General features: G+C 49.7%; 1 long non-coding RNA gene across 1 annotated transcript; it reads right to left on the bottom strand.

Annotated features, from left to right (window-relative positions):
* Positions 1 to 5,346: 5,346 nt before the first annotated feature.
* Positions 5,347 to 22,276, bottom strand: LOC131412490 (uncharacterized). Its single transcript, XR_009221779.1, has 4 exons — positions 22,125 to 22,276; positions 10,014 to 10,152; positions 7,466 to 7,709; positions 5,347 to 5,601 (listed from the first exon to the last, which is right to left on the bottom strand). It is a non-coding gene; the product is annotated as an uncharacterized LOC131412490 (long non-coding RNA).
* Positions 22,277 to 22,358: the final 82 nt, after the last annotated feature.

Below are 22,358 nucleotides of genomic sequence, written 5' to 3' on the forward strand. Positions count from 1 at the left end.
TTGGTGAATGGATAAATACACGCACAGCTGCTAGTACTAAGAGTTTAGTACGTGGCCAGCATTCAATAAATTTTAGCTACTATTATAATCTTCATCACCATTATTATTACCAGGTACAGCTCTCACCCTCCCCACTTCCTCAGGGACCGCTGTCCCCATTGCTCAGAAGAGGAGTTGAGGCCAGGGATGGCTTTCCAGGAAAGTCACGCTGGATTGGGGCAATCAGGACCCACCCCTGTCCTCCTGGCCCCAGCGCTGCCCCCATTCAGAGGCCAGCAGGCGGCTGGCTCCGGAGGTGTTTAATAAACGCTGCCTCACTTGGCCCCTCCCGCAGACACCCGCCCCTCGCCCTGCCAAAGCCTGGAGTCAAATCTGCTCTTGATGTGTTGGGGCCTCCTAGGAGCAGGCTGAGACAGAGAGGCTGAGCCATCTGCCATCAGCCCCGGGCTGTCGGGAGGGAGCCAGAGCCAGTGAGGAGCGAGCAGCAGCAGGCCGTGAGGGCTTGTGCTCCTCCGTGCCAGAGCGGGCTGCCTCCCCAGCAGGGCATGGGTGGGAGGAAGGGCGCGGACCCCAGATGTTCACCACCGCCCGCCTGTAGGACCCAGCAGGCGCCCTGCCCATCTCAGTGACGTATGAGCTGTCAGCCCCCCCCCCAATAACAGAACCCAACCCTGACCTCAGGCAGGAGGGGGTGGGGTCTTGGCCAGAGCCTCCTACAAGGACCCACGGGAAAGTTCTAGGTGGGTGGAGCAAGGGGTAGAACCCATACAGGCTCCTCTAACCAAAATGAACAGATAGCTCAAAGCAACTAAGGTCAACGGGAGATTACATCTTTAGATGCCCTGAAAAATGAAAAGATGTTGGTACCATCCTCCTCTCCCACTACAAAATTCAAAATAAAATTTGACTTTTGGAAATGACACAAAATTTACAGGAATCACAAAGGCAGTAAGGTGGTGGTGAGGGTCGTGCGTGGGCTCTGGAACCAGGCTGTCTAGGTTTCGAGCCGGACTTCGGGCAGGTGACTTAAATGCTCCGCACCTCAGTTTCCTCATCTCTGAATGGGGGTGACGACCACTTCTTAAAGTGGTTGTGAGGATTAAGGGGATCATATAAATTAAGTACTTAAAACAAAACCTGTTACAGCGTGAAAGCCTATTAAAGGTTATTATTACTATGCTTTTTAAAATTAAAATACCTGCTTTCCAGATTTTTAGATTGCAAAAGTCTAGATAGGTTCACTGAGGCTTAAGGTTTTACCCTGTGTGGTGCCCTCACGTGTGGGTTTGCCCCTGGAGAAATCACCCCCCACCAGCACCACTGTGACCCTCTGAGGCCAGCAGCTAGCAACGGGGCCAGAAGCAGGGCTACAGGGAGCTGGGGGAGGGGGCATCAGCAGGGCCCCCAGGGCCCGGGGTCAGTGTCCAGTCCCAGAGAAAGGGCAGGCAGTGGCAGGAACAAAGTCCTTCAGAGACAAGCTTCAGGGCCAGGCAGGTTCCTGAGATGCGGGTCTGGGGAGGGTCCGTTTGTCAGAACAGAGCACAGAAGCACCGATATATGGAAGGAGATTCAGCAGCCCAAGGGTGCTAGGCTTCCATCCCGCCCGGCTGGGAGGGGGGCTGTCCCGGGCCAGCAGGGTGGGGCTGAGCCACAGGCACAGCGGAGGGAGAGAAGCTGCAGTGCTGCAACAGGAAAAAGAGGCTCTGTTCTCCCCCTTCCCCCGGGTCCCCCTCAGAGCAACAGGTGAAACACAGGGGACTTAGCACCGTCTTGAAGTGCAGGGAAAATCAGATTTTTATAGTCACTCTTGGATTGGTGTAGTAATTAAGCACTCCAAAGGAGAGAGAGCTGCTCAGAACAGCTTCTGGGTCGCCTGCCCAGCCTGTTCATCTCTAGGAACTGCTTTTTGCCGCCTGCCACAGGGCCGCTGGGGGCCTCCAGCAACCAGGATTCTGCGCCCTCCACTCCACCAGCCACAAGTCGGTATGGGGTGGAGGGGGCATCGCCCTGCCAGAGCCAATCAGAGTCATTCTCCAAGAACGTGGGGTTGGAACAGAGGGACGTTCAGCTCCTGCTGAGGCTTTTGGCATTGTTTCATGCAGCCCCTGGAGCTACAGGGGCAAAGGAAGCTGGTCTGCAGAGAAAAAAATTTTTTAAAAAAGCAAGACAGAGATGCAAAGATTTGCAGCAAGGAGCAGAGACAGAGAGAGATGCTGGTGGCGCTCCAGCTGGCAGTTCTGGTCCTATCCTGAGGACCAGCTCCATCCCTCTGGGAGACACTCAGCATCCTTAGAGCAAAGTTCCCTTTACGACTGAGCCACTTGGAGTGAATATCTGTGCCCTCAACCGAGATGCTAACTATTATGTTTCCTACCGTCGCTGACACCCTTAATCCTAAATTCCATCATTAATTTACTGACAATGTGTACATCTGTGTCATATGCATCCCATTTTCAGAGACAAAACATGAAGAAGGAGAGGAGAAAGTAGTTTTTATGCAATCCAGATGAATTCCTCTGCGCCAGGTGGCCCGGCTTGCCTTGGTTCTACATTCAAAGAACACAGTCTGGCGGCCAAAGGCAATTAAAAAGGAATTCCAATCTTTACTTGAATCTCTCAAAGCATCGTAAAAGGATGCAGTTCAAACCCTGCAGACTCTCAAAAACCCCTTTCCTCCTTTCTCTTCCTTTCCCCAGAGCCTCACAGCCTCCAAACCTTAAAATTCTTGCCCTTACACTCCCAGCTCCCTCAGCTCTCCTGTCTCTTCCCCTCTCCACCTTTCTCAGCAATTCCTTCTGTAAATGTTTGAGGCTCTGGGCTTTTTTTTCTCTTTTTCTCCCCGTACCTCCATTTTCCACAACAAAAGAGAACCCTGAAACCACCCTGCAGCCAGAACCTCTGACTCTTCTTCCATTCCTTCAGTCTGGTCTATGTGTGTGGCCCAGTTCTGGCTCACAGAATCCTGAGAATGAGGAGGGCGAGGACAGGATGCTCCTTAGAGGGCAGAGGAGGGGGAGAGGGGGAGGTGGGACGTGGGGGCAGGACGGAGAGTGGGCGGGCTGAGGGCAACAGAAGGCAGCAAGGGTTGGCCCTGCCCCTTTGAGAATCCAGGAGATATGATTCAGTGTCCTAAGGGCAGCTAACAAATCTCGCCTTCACCTCTACCTGGGGCATACAAATTCAGAGCCCCAGCCCCCTCCACCTCACACCCCCCCCCCCCCCCCGTCCCGACCTCCAGTTACTAGTGGCCCCACCCTTTCTCCTATTTACACAAGGTCAAGCCTTACATCTCTCTGGTGCTCCCTCTTCCCTGCTGCCAACTGGCCACAGATCCAGAAGTTTCCTCCAGGTCATCTCTCCATCCGCTCTCATAGTCTGCCCAGGCCATCCATCACATCCATTCACATCCTCACATTCCTGGGACCACCGTCTCCCACCCAGCTCCTTCTTGCTAGTGCCATCCAAACTCCCAGACAGTACCCTGCCATCTCAGATGCAGGTGCAGACCCCAGCACGCAAGCACACGTGCACGCACGCACACGCACGCACACTGGAGACTGCTCCTCCTTCTTCCAGAAGCACCGCTTCTATTCTCTTCCAGTGGCTCCCCTCTGCCTACTGGATAACTTGCCGTTTCCTATCCTCGGCATTTAAGACCCTCCACAGCTTGGCCCCTTCTCTCAGCCCAACATCCCCCCCATCTCCCTGTCACAAGCCCTTCGGTTCAGCTCGTCGCCTCTGGGAAGCCTTTGTTCCGCTGGTTCCCCCTGTAATACCACCTGCACCTGTGCAAACCTGGCACCAGTCTGCGGGGTCCCTAAGCCCACGTTCCCTTCTCTGGGCACATAAAAGTGATTGAGGGACTTCCATATCTCCACGGCACGTCACTCCAACTGTAAGCTCTCCAGGGCAAGTGCTTGGTCCTTCCAAACTTTAAGAGCTCCCCAAAAAACACCAATCACAGAACAGTAAGTCTAATACAATCCTATTTTTGCAAAAACAAACAAGCAAACAAAAAACTCATGTAGGTGTGTATGTGTGCACGGTGAGTGGAGAGGGTGTGTGTGTGAGTGAATGTGTGTGTGACTGTGCACGTGTGTGTGTGTGTGTGTGCATGCAGAAAAAAGTCTAGAAGGCCACAAAGTTTTGACGTTGATTGTCTCTGGAGGGTATGGTAGGAGATAGAGATGAAGAAACTTGCACTTTTTACTTTATATTTCTTGGGTGTTTGAATTTATTATTGCAAGCACATATCACTTGTAATTTTTGCCTTAAAAAAAAAAAAAGAGGGGCCAGCCCTGCAGCAGCGGTTAGGTGTGTGCTCCACTGCGGTGGCCTGGGGTTCACAGGTTCAGATTCCAGGCTCACACCAACTCGCTGCTTGTCAGGCCACGCTGTGGTGGCGTCCCATATAAAGTAGAGGAAGATGGGTTGCTTGTCAGGCCACGCTGTGGTGGCGTCCCATATAAAGTAGAGGAAGATGGGCATGGACGTTAGCCCAGGGCCAATCTTCCTCAGCAAAAAGAGGATTGACAATGGATGTTATCTCAGGGCTAATCTTCCTCACAGGAAAAAAAAAAAAAAGAGCACTTTCTAGGGAGCCAGAAGATTTGGGTTCCAGTCCTGGCTCTGCCACTAACTCACTGTGTGACCTCAGCCACATCCATTGCCCTCTCTGGGCTTCGGTTTCCCCTTCCACATAACCGGGGGGGGCTTGCCCTAGACCAGTGGTTTTCAGAGGTTCTGAGGAGGCTGTGCAGAGTGAGAGGACGCTGGGCAGCTGGGCTGCAGCCCCTTGTCCCTGCATCTGTTGAGCTGGCCCTTTTCTCTTTTGTCAGTTTTATATAGGAAATTTGCCGTTCTTCAACCAGGCATTTGAAAACCACCACAGTAAGTAATGAGGAACTCCAGGCGGGTTTTCAATGAGATTGACAAGTCAGATCTATACAAAAAAGTCACACGCACATTGCTGGTGGGAATGGAAACAGCTTGACAGCTCCTCAAAAAGTTAAACACAGACTTACCATATGACTCAGCAATTCCACTCCTAGGTATCCACTCCAAAAGCACTGAAAACAGGTGCTCGAAATACTTGTACATGAAGAGCAGAGCTATTCACAATAGCCAAAAGGTGGAAACAACCTATTGTCATCAACGGATGAATGGATAACCAAATTGTGGTGTATTTATATATGATAGAATGTATTCAACCATGAAAAGAAATGAAGTACTGATAGATGCTACAACATGGATGCACCTCGAAAACATTAGGCTAAGTGAAAGAAGCCAGACACAAAGGTCACATGTTGTATGGTTCCATTTATATGAAATATCCAGAATAGATAAATCCTTAGAGACAGAACACAGACTGGTGGCTGCTGGGCTGGGAGGAAGAGAAACGGGATGATGGAAATGTTTTGGAACTAGATAGAGATGATGGTTGTACAACACTGTGAATGTATGAAATGCCACTGAATTATTCACTTTAAAATGGTTAATTCTCTCTTATGTGAATTCCACCTCAATAACGTTCTCAGAAGGTGGGCAGTCGGGTGGTGACAGAGATTCTGGGCTGGAGGGGACTGAGCAGCGGTCAGCAGCCTGTGGAGAGACAGCAGGAAAGAGACCATGAGGCAAGAAGGCTGTGAGGACAGCTGGCAAGGAAGGTTGGCCCACACTATCATCATGTGGGGCGGGGAGGGAGAGGGGACGGAGCCTGACGAGGGGGAACCACCAGCTTTGCCTAGCTTCAGAGAGGGTCAAGGAGAATGAAGGCAGAGAACCCCGGAGATGCAGAGGTGGCGCCAGCCAACTCATAGAGCAATTAGGGGATGTTCCCAACAGTGCCCTTATCTGGACAGGCTTTGTCCTGAACACACCAGCACAAGGCAGGATTTGGCTGGTCCCCAGGGGCCGATACCAGCACCTGGAGTCTGGCCAGGGAGCACCGGGCGGGCCGCTCCACCCAAAACCAGGGCAGGAACTCAATCACAGCCACGCCTTTCTTCCCTGAGGGCCCTGCCCCAGCACCAGGATGGACGGAACAAATCCACCCACGTGGTTCAGGGAAGAGAGGTGGGTCCTCTCTCCCGGGTCCCCATGGCACATGGTTGGGCCTCATTACGGCCCACAACACAGTCAAGGAGAATCTGGGCCTTTGGAAAACCAGAGATTTCTGTAGGAAGAAAGAGGAAAGGATTCTGGAAGGACCCTCAGAGGTGACCTAGACCACCTGTCCTCGAAAAGAATGAGGATGCCCAAGGGACAGGAAGGAGAAACACAGGCTGGAGTTGCACAGATTTCAGATTTCAAGTGGGAGGAAAATGGGAGGGGGTGGCTTGAGGGGTCTCTACCCAGCCCCAGGGAAGGATTCAATTTATAAGTAGTTACTGAAAGCCCCCTGGTGCCAGGCTGTGCCTGAGGCCCTGGGGACAGGGGTCCTGCCTTCATGGAGCACACAGCCCCAAAGCTGGACTGAATGGAGGCCGAGAGCACAAGGAAGGCAAAGCTGAACGTCAGGCCAACCTTTCCATGGAAGCAGTTTGTACCTAGAAAGTTCCATCAGGTAAACTTCCTGTCCTTCACTCCGCATAGGAACATGGGCATTTGCTTCATGTTTCCTGATCAGCTCGTATACTCTGCATCAGCTACTGTCTCAGTGTCCTCTGACCTCCTCTGTCCTACAGCCTCGCCCCATCCCACAAGCACACAGTAGGTGCTCAGGACAGATTTGGGGAAACAGTGCAGTGTCATGGTGGGGTGTCTGACCTTTGGAATCAGACAGACCTGCATGCAAATCCCACCCCTGCCACTCACTCCCCCATGTGCAATCTTCAACAGCTATTTCAGTTACTGTGGTTTGTGATTTGGCAGTTGGATCCTCCTAGCACCTCCTCCACGTCTACAGCCCACTCCATCCCTCCCCCAGAGACCAACAGAAGGTCCTGCAGTCTTCCTTCTCCCACTGCAGGGAAGAGCCTGTGAGGACCTCTGATCTCCCCACGCCATGCCTTCCTCCCTCCCTCTGGCCCTACCAGGGTCACCACACAGAGCTACGAGCAGGGGACTGAAATCCAGCCGGCACTCCATTACCAAGCCCTGGCCCTGCCCTGGCACAGGGCTGCAACCCTCTGGAGAAAAGCTCTTTTCCTAATTTGCCCAAAGCCCTCATTGTGAGCCACGGAGCCTCCAGCCCAGGCCCAGGCCCAGGCCAGGACAGAGGGTAGCACCACGTGTCCTTACCCGAGCCACAGACACACTCCCAGATGCACTCTGGCCTCTCAAGCTTGCCAGAAGCACATTATCTGGATACACAGTCCCCGCTCAGCCCAGAGAAACCCCATCGGGGGCACACCCTCAGGGCCAGGCTGAGCCGCCCTGGCCCACAAGACGCAAGCAAGAGTCGTCACAAGCACGCGGAGGTGAGTCTCCAGGAGCCCAAGCTCCCCAGCATCAAGCGACACACCTCGCTGCGATTGTCCGGGACGTGGCTGCCTCCCCACTGCACCGCGGGCATCTCAAGGGCAGGAAGTGTGTGTCCTTCAGCTCCTGGTCCCCAGTGCCCAGCACAAGTCCAACTCAGCACACGGTCCACGGAGCCAAAAGTGCAGGCCGGCAGCCAACCTGCCTCGGTTCAAATAGACTCCACCACCATCTGCTGTGTGTCCCTGGGCTCGTAACTTCACCTCTCTGAGACGTGGTTTTCTCACCTGTAAAACAAAGCTAATAACTGGACTCATTTCTTAGGATTGTTGTGCGGATTAAAAGAGAGTATGTATATTAAGTGCTTAACAGGGTGTAGCACACAGGAAGTACTCACTACAGCTTAGCCATTATTATTATTGCTACTAATATTATTACTTCAGCCCCCAGGGACTTCTGAACTTCTGATTTTACAAAACCATAGGCTCTTGTATCCAGAAGGGCTTCATTTTCAAATATGGAAACTGAGGCTCAGAGAGTTTAAGAGACTTGAGCAAAGTCACACAGCCAGTCAGAGACTAAACCTAGGCTAGAAGGCAAATTTCCTACATCAGCATTATTTCCACTGCAGCATCCTCTGAATTCTTTCTCATCTGTTCACTCATTCTGGCTTTGGATCACAGTTTTGTTTTATTGTTTCACGTCCTCATCTGTGGGTGTGCCGGCACATGTATTTGTGTTTGTGTGTGCATGTGTGCAAATATACGCAGGTTTGAGAGTTGGTGGGGCTTGGTCATGTGTGTGTTTCTGTGCACACTCAGGTGTGTGTGCTTTCATTTGTGTGGGTGAATGTGTTTCCAGATGCGTTTGTACTGGTATGTAGGTGAGTGTGAGCATGTGCCCACATACACACGGATAAGTGTGGGTGCCTGCGAGAAGGTTTCGCTGTGTGCGTGTCCGTGAGTGTGACTGTTTGGGGTGAGTTTATATGTCTACTCCCCAACATGATAGTAAGATCATTGAAGGTAGGGCTGTGTCCTTCTCTTCTTGGGACCCTCACCATGCCTGGCACGCTGCTGGCCTCAATAAACACGTGTGGAATAGAAGTGGGCGTGTGTCCCCTCAGGGGAGTGGGGAGGATTTCAGCCCCTTCAGCAGTCTCTGCTACTGAGCTCAGCAATTATGTGAGGGCGCTCCCTTAGGGCCCCACCCAGCTGGGCCATCCTCTGCCTTCCCTGAATCAGGCAGCAAGTGCAAAACAGCTGGCTGGAGCCCTCCCCAGGGGGCAAGATGGAGTGGGTGCCCAGGGACATATCCCCAGCCTGAGGGTGGTTGCTTAAGCGGCAGTAAGGGAAACAAAAGATGAAATACATCAGCCATTGGCAGCCGTAAAAAGAGCAAAATCGCTCAGCAGAAAGCCGCGTGCTATCCATCATCAGGCCCTTCTCCACTTCAGCTGCCGTAGTAAGAGGGTTTTTTAATGCCCTCCAATTCATTTGCATTCGCACTGCCACTCTTTTATGGTATCAGGGGTTGCCAAGAAGATCGGAGTGGTTTTTTAAAGACGTTGATAAACCATTTCCGCCAGGGAATAAAAGTTTTTTTGGGGAAAGGGAAAAGAAAGTTTTCCGAAATAATGCATTCTGTCTGCAGAGTGACGGGTAAGTGATTCTGCAGATGTATTGGCCCCATAAAATTGAGCGAGGAGTTTGGCTCAAATGTGCTCTGTGCTGGTGAGATGAGCAGTTCATTCATTTTGCAGCTGAGCTGAGACCTAAAACTTTGCAGAGAGTCACTGAGAAGAGCTTCAAAGGCAGCCTGCACCTTGTGTGTGACCAGGGCTTGTGACCCCTAAGACTCATACACACTGTCAAGGTCTCTGAGCCTTATAGGCTCCTCCAGGACTCCCCACTGGCTTTTAAAGTGCAGCAGTAGGCCGGCCCCGTGGCTTAGCCGTTAAGTGCGCACGCTCCGCTACTGGCGGCCGGGGTTCGGATCCTGGGCGCGCACCGACGCACCGCTTCTCCGGCCATGCTGAGGCCGCGCCCCACATACAGCAACTAGAAGGATGTGCAACTGTGACATACAACTATCTACTGGGGCTTTGGGGAAAAAAAGGAGGAGGATTGGCAATAGATGTTAGCTCAGAGCCGGTCTTCCTCAGCAAAAAGAGGAGGATTAGCACGGATGTTAGCTCAGGGCTGATCTTCCTCACAAAAATAAAAATAAAAATAAATAAAGTGCAGCAGTAAATGATTCAGCAGAGGGGGATTCTCCTTCCTTCCATGGGTCTGAGAGGCCAGGCAAATAATCAGGTGTGATCAACATGTTCCCTTACCAATACAACACAATCTCTTACCCTCTTTCAACACTTGACTAAGCACTACCACGTGACCTGGGTTTGCAGCCAAACTCGGGCTTCATGAACTTGGGCAAGCCTCTTTTGCAGTCTGGGCTTCAATTTCTGCATCAATCAAGTGAACATACCGGTCTAAATGTTTGGTCTGCTCTAGGAGTCAGGTATTCTCATCCCCACATTATAGGCAACTGAGACTCAAAGAAGGGAAGTCGTTTGTCTACAACCACACAACCTGGTAAAGGGAGGGGCAGGACTTGAACGTGAGCTTCCTGATCCTCAGGTGATGGCTTTCTCCTTCCTCTCTTCCACATTTACTAAACACATGCCAAATGTCAGGCAATTGTCTACTACCTCTCCTGCCTTCCTGGAGCCTGCGGGCAAGAGAGAGGGAGAGATGGAATAATGCCAGGGCACCCTGGTCCTATTGAAAGGACTACAGACCTCATCAAAAGACTTCTCAACCAAAAGCACGTAAGTCCCTTACTCCCACTTAATCCCAAGTGAGAAATTCCAAATCCTCTCTCAGTCTGAGCTTTATATTCATTACAGGTGTCCATACATGAAGGCATAATAGACAACTTCTGAATGTGTTGGTGTGATCAGCACCAGACAGATCCCTTTGCCCCCAAAATAGCTGCCCTGACCCTACCACCCTGTTGAACATTCCCACCATTAGTCACACCTAGGGGTCAAGGCACTGAAGGTACAGTGAAAACTCAAGTGACATCTCGTTGGAGGAACACAATACTCACAACTCTCTCCCAAAAGGGCTGGAGGGGGTGCTTAAGGGACAACGGTCTCTGAAACAGGAGAGATTTAGAGCACATTTGATGAACAGTTGGGTACCTAGTACTGGTGGGATGGGAGAGACTGAAATAGGGAGGAGGGTACCAAGACAAGGGCAGTCAGCATCCTGGTATATGGAGCCGCTAATAATAATGGTCATTATTTACTGAGCTGTTACTATGTTTCATCATTGACCTGTTTTAGCTCATTTGACCTTCTCATCAACGTGCTAGGAGGTAATTTCTAATCATCCTCCTTTTACAGAAAATGAAACCAAGACTCAGAGGAGTTTATTAACGTGCCCAAGTCACACAGCTAGCAAGTTACAGTAGAGCCAGAATTCAAGTCCTACGATCCAACTCCAGTGCTGTACTTTTGCCAACTCAGTACACGAGCATATCATGGGATCAGAGGTTGTGGCAGACATCAGTGCCCTGCCCACAAGCGCCTGCTAGAGACCCGTAGGTGGCTGTCCAATGAACTCCTTCCCCTGAGCACTTCCAGAATCTAATTCATGATCTTCCCCTCTTATCCACAAACTCTTGTACCCTTCCTTTATTCGAAAGCAACCTGAAAGTCAAAGTCGACTCCTCCCTCTCGCTCACCCTCACATCTGATCAGTCACCAAGTCTGTCTCATCCATGTCCTGCAGGCCTCCTCCTCCCTGGGCCTGAGATCTCAGACCCAGGAGGGCTCACTGACTCTCATTCCCATTTTCCCCTCTTGCAGGCCCCAGGGACCTGCAGCTTCCCACCCAGGCAATCACAGGCCCTGGACTGGGATCTTCCACCACTCACCTCACTGATCATGGGTCAGAAAAGAGTCTGCACAGCATCTTAGGAGGGACCTAGGCTGTTCCACTTACTAGCTTGTCCACTTGGGCAAATAGCATCCTTTCAAAGCCTCAGTTTCCTCATATGAAAACTCCCGTCTGCCAGCTAGAGAGCCCAGAGGTAGATAAGAGCTGAGTGTTGCCTTTGAGGGTTTAAAAGTATAGCAGCAAGACAGATATGTGACAAGATAGTTAAAATACTCTGATAAGGCTCTGGAAGGGAAGCTATGAAAGGGAAAGAACACAGAGGAGGGAGCAATTAGGTAATTAATAATGACAGCTACTGTTTATTGATTATCTATAATGTGCTAGGCATTTTACTTAGGAGGTCATCCAATCCTTACATCGAACCTCCCAAGAGACATCATTATCCTACTGCTTAGATAAGAAAGGATAGGCTTGGAGAAGTAAAATAACTTTCTCAAGGCTGGAGCCAGGATGTCCTCGGGATTTCCAACACTCTTCTTCTTATACTTAGAATACAGTCTCATCCATGACCTCCCTCCAGTGGTGTCTGGGTCAGCCTCAGTTTCCCCATTTACCAAGAGAATAGTTAGCATGAGGTAATCTCTCTGTGGCCTCCATTTTCTCATCTGTAAAATAGGAATAATAATAAAACCTACCACAAAGTGTTGTACTAAGGACATAAAGGAGTTAATATATGAAAAGCATTGAGAGCAGTGCTTCTCAGGGCTACATGGTGATATATTCATCTTAGTAACGTTATTTTCATTGTTATCTCCAAGGGCACTATCTTGCCATGAGCCCATGGACAACTTTGCCTCACTGAGGACTCCATCATCTATGTCTATCAAATGAGACAGATGAGAGTCACCTGCACTAACCAAGCTCTGTCTATGTTGAAGCCCCCAGCCCCCTCCCACTTAACCAGCTCTTCCCCAAATCACGTTGAGCAGGGCTCTCATATATCCCCATTTCCACCATCACCAAGGGGCTCCCAGCCCCCTCACTTCCCCAGCATCACAAACCAAGAAAAGGGAAGCCAGAGGGGGCTGAGAGAGGCCAAAGGAGAAAGGGGAAGAGTTGTTTTCCCCCAGGGATCTAAGGGAGGGATGAAATGTGTGCCTGCAGTTCATGAACAAAATCCCTTCTGCCTCCAGGAGGGCTGGGTGTTGGCAGCTGTACCTCTGGCCAGCCAAGATACTAATGTCAGAAACTGCCCATTCCTGGTGAATTTCAATGAGGTGCCCTTTCTGCGAGGAGGAGGAAAGCCATCATTTAAAAGATGAAGGCTGCTTTTGCTTGGCAAGATGTGATGATAGAGCAAATGCTGCCTTCGTGGACAAGAAGAGAAGGCGAGGGGTCTTCACCCACTGAGAGCTACAAGCAATGCATCTCAACTAGTTCCCTGCTCTGTGCCTTACCTTGGCTTGGGTGATAGGACACAGGGATGCAACAGACACTGTCCCATAGTAAACAGGCAATTACTAGACAGAGTCAAAGTTACCAGATAGAGAGACAGACAGTGCGCTCAGTAGGCAGGGGGCAATGGAATCACAAACCCAGCATGGGACAGACAGGGTTTCACAGAGCAGATGGCTTTTGACAAAGGGCTTGAAAGAAGAGTAAGAGTTCACCAGGCAAAGAAACAGGGTGGGAATGGAAGTGGAGGAGGCACTCCAAACAGAAGGAACAGCACGAGCTAGGAAAGGATGTGTGAGAAAGCCCAGAACATCAGGAAATGATGTGTTGGAAGAACTTGTTAGAGCACGGGGGAGTGCTGAGAAGTGAAACTGAAAAAGAAGTTGGGGGCTGGCCTGGTGGCGTAGTGGTTAAGTTTACGTGCTCTGCTTCGGCAGCCCGGGGTTCGCGGGTTCAGATCCCGGGTGTGGACCTATGCACCACTTATTCAGCCCTGCTGTGACAGGCGTCCCACATATAAAGTGGAGGAAGATGGGCACGGATTGTTAGCCCAGGGCCAATCTTCCTCAGCAAAAAGAGGAGGATTGGCAACACGTTAGCTCAGGGCTAATCTTCCTCACAAAAAAAAAGACAAAAAAAGGAGTTGAGACCAGTGTATAAATGGCTGTATATGTCATGGCAAAACATGTGGATTTCCTCTTTTAAAGGACTGAAGGATTTCAAAAAGGGGAATGATATAATGCATGGTATGCTTGAGGAAGCATGGTGCATGGATTACAGGAGTTGTAAGAACGAGGACATTCTTGACATTACTAGACTAGAGGTAATGAGAGTCTGACTTGAGGTCTCTGAAAGGAGGCTGGGGGGAACAAAGGATGCTGAAGATATTTTAGGCGAGGAAAGGGCAAATTAATACAAGAGAATGCAGAAGGGGACCTAGAGTGACCCTCAGGGTACAGCTTGGCCAACCAGATGGACAGGGTCTGAGGATTCTCCAAGATCAGAGGCCTGGCGTTCTAGGCCAGCTGGGTTGTGAGATCTGAGACTCCAGACTGGAAAGAAGAGGGCCCAGAGCCAAAGTGACCAGCCCATATTCCCCTGCATCCAGGATGGCAAAAATATTTCATCCCACACGCCAACTCTGATGGATTGGTGGTGTCTACTTAAATTACTATTTGAAAAGGATTGTAAGACCATATCTGAGCCCAATGGGAAAGAAAGCCCTGATTGATTAGCAACATCTGTCACGGGTATTAGGTTAGGAGGGGTATATATGTGTCTCGTACTTGTTTTCCCTGAGCTACATACTTAGATTCCCTGCCAAGAATTACTGAGATGAGTCTTGGGTGTCTCTCTCGATCAGCCCAGGGAACAGAGAGCAGAGAGTGCACATGGGAGCAGGCAGTTATGGTTGGAAGCCATGAAGCTGACAACCTGTGTTCTTTGGACCTCCCAGTGGAATCTGGAGGAGCACCAGGCAGCATCTCCATCCCTGAGACTGGTCCCTTGCACGCTGAATGGTATGTCAAAGACTGTCCTGGGAAACCCGTGGAATCTCCCAGATACTGACCAGTTGCTGGACCATTAATAATGTCCAAGTGTTCAGAAGTCATGTCAAGAGGGAGAAGCCATAAAAACCAAGAAAGGGCACATGTCAGATTAGAAATTCTCCACTTGGGACCCATGGATGAGCTACAGGAAGACTGCAAACTCCTTGAAATTGTGTGCAAATTGTTCTAAGAATGTGCATTTTTCTCAAAGGAGGTCTTCAACTTTTATCAATCTCTCGAAGAGATCCATGGCCAAGGAAGGCTTCAATCACTGCTCAAGATGAAGGAGAGTAATGAGATACAAGTGAGTTCTGCTTGCATGAGGAAGACAAAGCATCTATATCTTAGCAGGAAGTAAATTTCTGGGGGTATCATGGTGTATACTCAGTATACTAGTATACTGTATACTAGTATAATCCACGTAGCCTTAAAAAGTGTCCTCCAAATCTGGGATGCAAATTTGGGGTTACTTTTGAGAGTTGGGTAGCTTGGGAATCCAGGGAGGCATTTTTTTTTTCAAAGAATGTTCTTGGTTTTTGTCAGTCGCGCAAGGAGATCCATGCCCCTGAAAAGGGCTTTGACTACTGTTCAAAATGAAGGAAAATAATGCTATCTATAATCAAATTACCAGGGAGATTTGCGGGGCCAGTAAAAGGCAAAGAAAACTTGCCTTCATTGTGCTGGGAGAACAGCTAGAATTGGCCACCTTGAAGGCACCTTCCACCCCAGGAAACTGTGGCAGGTTGGGAAGATGCTTTGGACATTACGTGGGGAACTGGGCTGGTGGAAGCCCCTGAAAACTATTAGGTTTAGGAAATTGCATCGGACGGGGGCCCAGGGGTCTGGGTCAGGGCTGGGAACGCGATGCAGGAATCTGAGTTGGCAGCCCTGTCTCATGGGCTGTGATGCATGGAGCTGTGTCCTTTTTCTTCAGGACGCATAGGTCCACTTGTAAACACACATTAATTGGTGTATTAACGTGTCATCTATCTATCTGCTCCATAAGTCTGCCAGCTCTAGGACAGCAAGGACTCTGGTTTTGCTCTCACAGCCATCTGGCAGAATGTTGCGCACATGGTCAACGTATCATAAATATTTGTTGAATGAAAAGGTGGGGTGGGTGGATGGATGGATGGAAGGGCATTCCAAGGTGATCCATCTGAGAGGCAGAATCTTGAGGAAAAACTAAATCAAATGCCTCTTTGGTTTGGCATTTGGGATGCAATGTAGTATAACAGCTCAGAGAACAGACTCTAGAGTTCGAGTGCCAGGTTTGAACCTCAGCTCTGTTGCTCATTTAGTGTACGACCTGGGGCAAAATATTTCACCTCTCTGTGCCTCAGCTTCCTCATCTGTAAAATAGGGTAATAATAGGTAACAGGTAATAATAGCTCATACTTCAAAGAGTTACTATGAAGATTAAATGAGTTAATATACCTAAAGCACTTAGAATAGTACCTTACACATAATAAGCACTAGGCAGTAAATTTTAAGAAGCTAAACAAATATGGAGAATCTAGGTATAAAGCAAAGGAATGCAGAGGGTAGCAAGGGATTGAAAGCAAAAAGTGGGAAGTGGTGGCTTCAGTGTCATCTTATAAAACGCTGCTGGTCACTCTGGTATAGAATCTATTAAGGGTACTGACCAGGGATGGGTAACAATAGTTTTTTTTGGAACACAGGGGTGAGAGCAAGGTTAGGGGAAGATGAGCTGGTTTCTATACATGACTGTGGGCATCTGCATGGGGGCGTCCAGTAGGGGAGCCTGGATCCAGGAGAGACATTGCAATCAGCTGAATCTTGCTGAGGAAAGTCAATTCTGCCATTAGATGTAGGAAAAGGGCATGAGAAGAAGCCACCCTCAGAGTCCTCCCCACCCAAGTGGTCCATACTCCGCATTCAGGCTACTGAACTCAGGCCCCTGCTGTTCCCCGCTGAGTCCGGCAAGGACTATGTGCACTGAGTCTGCCAGAGTGACCCCCAGAGGCAGCCCCAAGACTCTTGAGAGAAGCTTATGCTTTGGTCTTTGGGATTGATTATTAATAGAAAAGGAAACTGGATTCAGATCATTTTCATACCCTCCAAGTAGCTTCTTCAGGCCTGGGACATCTGGGTATCTCCAGTCCTCTCGCATTTGGTGGTGAGAGGGAAGTGGCTAAATGGATTGGAAAGGACATCTGGGAGCCTCAGGATACCAGGCTTTATATGGACTGTCCCACACTCTGCTTTTCCTGGCCCATGTCCCACCAAAACACCAAGCACCAAATGCCTCTCTACCATCATAGATAACAATAATGGTAGCAACCACTCATAACACACACTGCCTTAGCCACCTCCTCTGCTTGTCTTTTCAATAGTGAAACAAGCCACGCACCTACGTAAGCAACAATGACTCTGATTTACAGGTCACATTCAGTGCAGGCATATCCATAGTAACTTCCACCCACAAGCCAAATTATGTTGAAATCCATTACAAATTAAAGACAGCATGTCTCCTGGAAAACGTTCGTGTCAACTGCCGTTTTGTTTCACGGTGGCAGAGTGAAGACATCATCATAGTGGTAATCTTGATCTTTTTGCTAGTCTCCAGATGCGCCAAAATAAGTCCATTTATTCTAAATTTATCAAAGTGTTGATAGACAGAAAAATGCCAAGTTGTCAATTGAAAGAGACCTCACTTCAGTTTTCAAAATAAATGCATTCTAAAGCAGTTTTACAGTGGAACTAGTGCTGGACTGCAAGTCAAAAGACCCAGATTCCAGTTCTTGGCTTGGTCATCACTGGCCTTGTGGATTTAGGAAGTCACTTCACCCCTCTGGGGCCTCAGACATCTCATGTGCAACATGAGGGGCTTGGCCCAGATGATATTATTCTGAGAAAAATATAATGTTTAATAATTCTCCATTTGCCCCCTTGCAAATGACCAAGTCATCCTCTTCTGCCCTTCCTCCCTCCAACTGTTGACTGGCAGTGTTATGAGCTGATTGGTCCTTCTTCCTTCTGTGATTTGTCATAAATTAGTGAACAGGGCAGGGCGGGGCAGAGGGAGGAGATGTCTGCGGCCCTCGGAGAGCTCATTAGTGGGAAAAGCTTCTCCACTTGTGACTTTTGATCTTCAGCCCTGATTCACTCAAGCAGTCACAAGCAGAAGGAGAGGAAAAGAGGAGCTGGGAGAAGTGTTGGTAAGAGGCATTGGGGACCTGGGGGGGTGGGGAGCATGACTGGCTAAGAAGCAGAGAGTCCCTCCAACTCAGGGCAAACTTTGGTGGCCTGCTCATATAAGACTGAAAATACAGGGGCCCCAGAGGATGACAAGGATCACTCACCAACAAACTGGACTCTTGAAGGATGTGAATCTTCGAGAACCCTCGAGGCAGGTCAAAGTCACAGGCATCTCTCTGGAAACAGAGCTTAAGAAGGGGTGTTGGAGGGGCTGCTCAGAGACAAAGGTAAGAAGGGGGTTTGCAAAGGCTTTTTAACAACCAGAGAGCTGGGGGGGTTGAGTCTGGGGATAAAGGTCTGCAGAGGTGCCCAGAGAACCAAACGCCTGTAGAGCTGTCCATGGTCCTGAGGCCTCAGCCTGAAGCTGTCAGCTCAGACTGTGTCCTGTCTGACCTCCGCCAACACCAGAGCCAGATGCCTGCCCAGCTCTGCTTCCTGCCTGGCCATGACTCCCTCCACCCTGCCCCAATTCATGCCTGGGCTGCCCTGGGCTGACAGCTCTGCCAGCTGCCTGCCCAGAACCATGCAGCTGCTTATGTTAACCGCTGCCTACGCATATGGTCTGTTTACCCCAGCCTTTCCCAACCTGGCAGCCTCTTTCTCCACTTAGTTCCTGAAAACACAGCTGTAGGTGGTAAATAAGTCACAGGGAGAGACAGTGGGAGACCTGTCCCAGCACCCAGAAGGCCAGGCTGCAAGATCAGAGGCAGGAGAACAGACTCACTCCTCCCCATGCTCTACTCCCACCAGTGCACCCTAAACAGATGGCAGAGCAAGGCTTGTCTGACGACAGAAACCCATTCCCACACATCAGCTGGCTAAGCAGGAGCCCAGCCCAAGTGGAAATTCCCCAAGAGTCTCCCTATGGCTCTACCCCACCCCACTGTGCCCCACAAATTCACTGTCTTTAAGGAGTTCACAAAAGCTTTGCCACCAGCAGCCATCAGGTGGCCAACTGTGGAACAATGGATCTCAGGACAGAAGTGTATCCCTCCCCTTTCCTATATCCCAGCAAATGACCTTGAGCAAGTCACTGATTTTCTCTGAGCCTCAGTTTTCCCATCAAGTTTGCCACAAGGCCATAGTGAGCTAATGGACATGAAAGTGCTTGGTAAATTGTAGAATATAGTGCAAGGGGCAGTTACTGTCACTATCCAAATCCTATCCAGGCGTCCATATTACTCTGAGTCTTGTCAAGGAGGATTCTGGAAGCTTATTGGTGAAGGAGAGCATGCAAGTATTTCTATATGCCAAGGACTTTCCATACATGCTCTTATTTAATCCCATGAGACAGAAAGTACTGTTGCCATTCTACAGAGGAGGTTAAATTAATTGCCCAAGGTCATGTGGCTAAGGTGTCACCAATCCAGGATTGGAACCCAGTTCTGTGTGGCTCCAAAGCCTGTTCATGTTAAGCACTACTCTAACCATGTCCCTCATGCCTGATTACTAGAGCCCCTTCCATCAGGGCCAGACCTTGTTTCCAGGAACCCAGAGGAGCATCCTCACCTCAAAGAAAGGCCTACAATTCCACCTGCCCCTCAGATCGGATCTCCAGGCTGTGTTTCTGTTCTAAGCCAGACCTCACTCCCAGTTTGCCAAACTGTCTGGAATTTGGCTTTGGACTGGGGCCCCCTGGGAGAGACAGGCTTCCTCACCTCACCTGTACCCAGTCTCTTCACTCAACGCTCTCCCTGTACCCCGTACCTCGGCCACATCCTCTCCCAAAGTAGAAACACTGGAGATACAGCATGTGCCTCTCAGCCAAAGGTTCTCAAACGTTATGGTGCATAAGAATTACTCGGAAAATGCAAAGTCATCATCCACCGAGATCCTGAAGCAGCAGATCTAGAGTGGGTCCCAGAAATCTGAATGTTTAACAAAGTGATTCCAATGCGCTCACTGCCCCAGACTCTCAGTCCTGTGGTCCTTTCCCAGGGCTGGAAGATGGAACTGAGTGCAGATCCCAAATATTACGTTTCTAAGGGGTTTTAGAGGTTGTAGAATGTTACCTCTCTTCCCCCTGACTTTTCAGATGAGGAAATTGAGGCCTAGGGAGAAAAGATGATTCCTTCAAGATCAGACCACTGGTTCCTGGTAGAGCCAGGAGATGGGGGCCTGGGGCTGCTGACAAGTCAAGCCACCATGAGATCCAGGAGGCCTGGAGAGCTGGGGTGGGGACGGTGGGCAGTGAAGCCATGGCACCCCCACAGCCCGTGTTAGCTGTGGGGCGATGGGATGGCTCAGCAGGGACAGGGAGCCTTTCACACTGATTTATGAGGTGGCCCCACTGGAGGACTCCCAGGTTGGGATGCCATTTGTTACTTCCCCAAAGAAGGCTCCAAAATGATGATCACAGCACATGGCCGCAGCCCACACACACACGCACGCACAGTCTCTCGTTAATAACTCCCAGGCCATCTGGTACAACAGCCACCAGGGCTCCAGGCCTGGGCGTCAGGTGCAGGGGACAAGAGGTGCCGCAGGGCTGGACTCTTTCTGCCAGCAGGAGAGGAGTTTGTGCAATACACTGAATTAGAATTTGCAGAAAACACAGATGCACTCACACCAAAATCTGGAGCAGCACGGGACCTCCTTAGAACTCAGCTCACTCAACATCAAAGATCTACAGCAGTGCTGCCCAATAGAACGTTCTGTGATGATGGAAATGATGTCTAACTGATACATGATATCTGCTCTGTCCAATACTTTAGCCACTAGCCACAAGTGGCTATTAAACACTTGAATGTGACTAATGGGACTGAGGAACTAATTTATTTTATTTTAATAAATATTAAAGTGAATTAAGATATTAGCTCATTTAAACCTCACAAGAGAACTATGAGTAGGTACTATCATTTCCTCCATTTATAGAATGAGGAAGCTGAGATACAGAGAGGTCAAGCAACACGTCCATGGTCACCCAGCTAGTAGGTGATGGGGCTGAGAAGTGAACCCAGGCAGTCTGGATCCAGAGTCTCTTCCAAAGCTACACTAGGCCACATCCCTGCTGGCACACTGCATTCCTGACTCACAATCTGGGGCACACTGCAATATACACACATGCACGTGTGCACATACACAAGGTCTGAGCAAGGAGCCTGAGCAAGCACCAGGCTGAGAGCGGAATCATAGCTCTGCTCTGGAGAGGGACCCTAATTTAACAGAAGGGAAACCCCCATGACCTTGGCAAAGCCCAGGTCTAATGAATAAAGCACCAGCAGAGGCATTTGGAGCCTTGAAAGAGGCACAGGTCCCTGAGTGATGGAGTGACCAGTCTGATGGAAGAAGCACAATCCTGCCCTGGAGCACCTCCCAATCAGATGGAAGAGGCAGTGGAAACCACAGGGGTTTGAGCTGGGGGTGTCATGAATCTGGAGGGAAGTGTCCTCCTGAACTGTTGGCTCCATGACTCCATGTCAGCTGATCCTAAGAAAGTCTGTGGGGTTCCTGGGAGCCCCAGGATAAGCCCTTCCTGAGCCTCTCTGAATGTGAAGGTTTGGAGAAAGTGTGGCATCTCAGATGATCATTTTTCCCACACTCAGGGTAGGAGAGCCCACCTAGAGCTAATTAGGAAAATGCATTAAGAACATGACTTACAAATGGCCCCATAGTTCCCCACATCTCATCTGCATTGAGCTGTTGTTACCTTATTGATTATATTAAACTAGGAGACAGTCACACTGTCTGCAATACCACAATTATCATCATCAAACCAATTGGTATCAAATGGGATGTGGTCCCATTGCTCCAGCTCTGCACTCGGCTATTTCCAACACCATCAGCCTGGCCTTATGAAATAATTGTGTTTCTACTGAAACAGTGGCAATCAGCAGAAATCTTTCCAAGAGACCCACCTCTCTCTCCACAGTTCTGTATCAGTATATCTTGTCACACAAGCACGAGCAAAATGATACAACTGGTGTCTTCGGTAGCACAAGTCTCAAGGGGATGCTTTAAAACTGCACCAGGCCACGGAAATCCTTGATTCATCAATCACAAAGTTTCAGTCACAGACATTTTCACACACTAACCTCCCACACACACAATCCACGTGTGCACACTCATCATCCACACCCTCTCACAGCTAGAATATACACACAGAACACGTTCAAACCCACTCCCCTACAAGTGCACACACATCTCCGTGAGCTTCACAGACACACACACTCTCAAACAAAGGCACACAACAAATTCACACATACTGACGTTCACAAACTGTCAGCCACAGCCGTACCTTCTACACAAGCCCCAACACACTCATGTACCGTCACACACACAGTTGTTCACTCAACACATACAAGCAAGTAAGCCCACACAGGATACAGATTCTCACAAACACACCCCAGCTTACTCACGATGATTTATCACAGTCATACACAAGCACATACCTCACAACACACTCACGGGCACACACCACTTTTAGAGACATTCTAGACGGAATCCAGGGGCCTGGCAGAAGGACTCTCAAGACTCCCTTCTTATGGCTGCTGAGGCACAGAAACCTCATTCTCTGCCCCGACGCACCGCCACCCCAGGTCTGGCGTATCTACTCTCAATGAAGCCTCACCCAAGATCACGATCAGCTTTGCGGTTCTCCCTCTCGCTGGCTGGAAAGGGGGCAAGTGAGGGAAGGAGGGCAGAAAATCAGGTGCTCTGAGTTTCTCTATGAAGAGGCAGCCTTTGGAGAGAAGCTTCCCCATAGAGTTTCTTCATTGCATGGGCGCCTGCTCACTCGCTCACAGTTTTAACCGAGTCACCATTTATAGAGCACACACCTCATGCCTGTCACAGGGCTACCACT

This window comes from Diceros bicornis, chromosome 13 (assembly GCF_020826845.1).
Source record: "Diceros bicornis minor isolate mBicDic1 chromosome 13, mDicBic1.mat.cur, whole genome shotgun sequence".
NCBI classification, from domain to species: domain Eukaryota; kingdom Metazoa; phylum Chordata; class Mammalia; order Perissodactyla; family Rhinocerotidae; genus Diceros; species Diceros bicornis.